Here is a 3,671-nt window from a genome sequence, read left to right on the forward strand (position 1 = left end):
ATGGCAGAGGTATGGACCTTCTGCAAGTTCACCTACCGCTGTGTGGACCTGGGCCAGCTGCTGGACATGTCCTGCGAGTAGCTGAGGCAGCTGTGCGGTGCACGCCAGCGGCGGCGGTAGAACCCCGGCCTGCGGCGGAATGCTGAGGCGCAAGCAGCACTTGCTGCTGAGGCGCGTGTGCTAGGCCAAGAAGGAGGCTCCGCCCATGGAGAAGCCGGAAGTACTGAAAACGCACCTGCGGGATATGATCATCCCGCCCAAGATGGTGGACAGCAAGGTGGGCGTCTACAACGGCAAGACCTTCAACCAGGTGGAGATCAAGCCGGAGATGATCAGCCACTACCTGGGTGAGTTCTCCATCACCTACAAGCCCGTGAAGCACGGCTGGCCTGGCATCGGGGCCACCCACTCCTCCCGTTTCATCTCCCTCAAATAGTGACTCTGCTAATAAAGGCACACATATCTCCCCCCCACAGAAAAGACATTTATAAAGTGACTACAAAGAAAACAACTATACCAATAGTATGCAGATCAATAATAATACTTTTTTTTTTTTTTTTTTAAACACAGAAGCTGTTGTTTTGTTGAAACCAAATCACCATTTAGAAAGTGATTGTCAAACTGAGTTCAGTTTGCTGGTGCAAACTTGAATATACCATAATGACTGTTTCCCCACTGCTCTGTTCTATTCAATCTACTATATAGTGTTTGTGTATTTGACTTTTCAGTAGCACTACCATGTTACTATGTTTTAAGTCCAATTCTGTTTTTTTATCACTATCCTAACATAAATATAAGTAGTAAGTCTCCCTGATCATAAACAAAAGCAAGCACAGATGATGAATTGATGAGTAAGACATTATTTCATGCCAGGAAGACAGTAAAATCATGCTGTGATGCAACCTCTGCCCCCATTACAAAGCAATTGTAGATAAAACAGAAAAAGACAAAACGTGAAAGATAGAGTTGGCCTTAAAAACTGGACAGACATTTTCATGAGCCATAAATATAAGTAGATGAGTAGACTACATCCTCTGACCTTCTGGGATTAAAAACTCCAAAGCAGGCAGTAACAAGAGGCCAGTTTATCTGGGGCCATTGGGATTAAAAGTACTCCCATATATGGACGTATAGAGCCAGGCCTACTGCATATTATAGCAAAGATTGGATATCCAGAGTTCTTGCTGCTTATTAGAGGAGACTTAACAAAACAAAAAAACTGCGCTCTCTCGGGCTACAGATTATATGAACTTGTGGAATTATGAAAACAGAAAGCCACACTTTCAAAGGTAAGAAATGAATCGAATTCCCGCCTTGCTTAGTGGCCATCTCTGTTACTTTCCCGTAAGTCAGAGTAGCAAACATTTAGTCTAAAACCCGGTTCTTGAATAAGCACCAGAGAGCAAGCTGGAGGCGAACCAAAAAACTGATTAATTTTTTTTTTTTTTTTTCATGTATCAATTACTTTTTATTTTTATTTTTATTTTTATTTTTATTTTTTTATTATACTTTAAGTTCTAGGGTACATGTGCATGACGTTTATATCATGTATAACTCCCCAATGCAATCCCTCCCTCCTCCCCCCTCCCCATGATAGGCCCCAGTGTGTGATGTTCCCCTTCCCGAGTCCAAGTGATCTCATTGTTCAGTTCCCACCTATGAGTGAGAACATGCGGTGCTTGGTTTTCTCTTCTTGTGATAGTTTGCTAAGAATGATGGTTTCCAGCTGCATCCATGTCCCTACAAAGGACGCAAACTCATCCTTTTTGATGGCTGCATAGTATTCCATGGTGTATATGTGCCACATTTTCTTAATCCAGTCTGTCACAGATGGACATTTGGGTTGATTCCAAGTCTTTGCTATTGTGAATAGTGCCGCAATAAACATACGTGTGTATGTGTCTTTGTAGTAGAGTAATTTATAATCCTTTGGGTATATACCCAGTAGTGGGATGGCTGGGTCATATGGTACATCTAGTTCTAGATCCTTGAGGAATTGCCATACTGTTTTCCATAAGTGGAGAAATAGGAACACTTTTACACTGTTGGTGGGATTGTAAACTAGTTCAACCATTATGGAAAACTGATTAATTTTAAAACGGAAATGTAGGCCCGGCTTGGTGGCTCACACGTGTAATCCCTGCACTTTGGGAATCCGAGGTGGGCGGATCACCTGAGTGATCTGAGTTCGAGACCAGCCTGACCAACATGGAGAAACCCCGTCTCTACTAAAAATACAAAATTAACTGTGCATGGTGGTGCATGCCTGTAATCTCAGCTACTCGGGAGGCTGAGGAAGGAGAATCACTTGAACCCGGGAGGCAGAGGTTGCAGTGAGGAGAAATCGTGCCATTGCACTCCAGCCTGGGCAACAAGAGAGAAACTTCATCTCAAAAAAAAAAAAAAAATGGAAACATAAAAACCACAAAGAATCTCCCCCACACACAAAACAAACCTGACAACCCAAGTTCCAAAAGGGCTGAAGAAAGGTAAGAAAAATAAGGCCGGGGGTATGGTGGCTCACACCTGTAATCCCAGCAATTTGGGAGGCTGAAGTGGGTGGATCACTTGAGGTCAGGAGTTCGAGACCAACCTGGCCAACATGGTGAAAACCTGTCTCTACAAAAAATACAAAAATTAGTCAGGCATGGTGGCATGTGCCTGTAGTCTCAGCTACTTGGGAGGCTGAAGCATAAGAATCACTTGAACCCAGGAAGCAGAGGTTGCAGTGAGTCAAGATCGCAGCACTACACTCCAGCTTGGGTGACAAAGCAAGACTCTGTCAGAGGAGAGGAGAGGGGAGGGGAGGACTCCAGCTCTACAAAAAATTAAAAGATAAAATTAGCTGGATGTGATGGTTGTACCTGTAGTCCCAGCTACTTAGGAAGCTAAGGCAGGAGGATGGCTTGAGCTCAGGAAGTCGAGGCTGCAGTGAGCCCTGATTGCTACCACTGTGCTCCAGCCTGCATAAGAGGGAGGAAGGAAGAAAGGAAAGAACGGAAGGAAGGAAGGAAAGAAGAAAGCTCTCAAAATCACCAACCAGAACCTGAATTCACCCAATATGAAATGTTGATATGTATAAGATTGTAAAACTCATTAATAATTAACAGTAGTTTACAATGCTCAACTGAAAAAATGACAATCACATCTATTTTTTTAAAATGAAACAGAGATCAAATACAAGCAAGAAAACAGGAGAGGAACCCATAAGGACTCTTAATAAAGAAATATGTAGTCACAACAATTACAAAAACAAAAACAAAAAAACTTACCTCAGTAGACAGACCAAACTCACAACACAACTGCCACCGTTGGGAAGACTGACTGAATTTCAAAATGATATTGAGGAATCTACTCAGAACACACCACAGAAACACCAACATAGAAATATTTAAAAATTAAAGATATATAAAGTATAAAATAGGGAGCTCCAGCATATGTTTGGTAAGTGTCTCAGAAAAATGAGCTGGAAGTCCTATTTGAAAAAATACCTGGTAATCAGAATCAAGGTAGGACAAGGAGATTCTGATTCAGAAGGCACTCCAAGTACTAAACAGGATAGATAAAGATCTTTCCACCTAAACACATAATAGAGAAACTGTACACATGAATGTTAAACTGAAATTTTTAAAATCCAGAGACAAATCATATTAACTTGCAAAAAATAAGAA

General features: G+C 41.9%; 1 pseudogene; it reads left to right on the forward strand.

Annotated features, from left to right (window-relative positions):
- Nucleotides 1–467, forward strand: LOC117066097 (annotated as a pseudogene).
- Nucleotides 468–3,671: the final 3,204 nt, after the last annotated feature.

Source organism: Trachypithecus francoisi, unplaced genomic scaffold (assembly GCF_009764315.1).
Source record: "Trachypithecus francoisi isolate TF-2019V2 unplaced genomic scaffold, Tfra_2.0 Lachesis_group2, whole genome shotgun sequence".
In the NCBI taxonomy this organism is placed as follows: Eukaryota; Metazoa; Chordata; class Mammalia; order Primates; family Cercopithecidae; genus Trachypithecus; species Trachypithecus francoisi.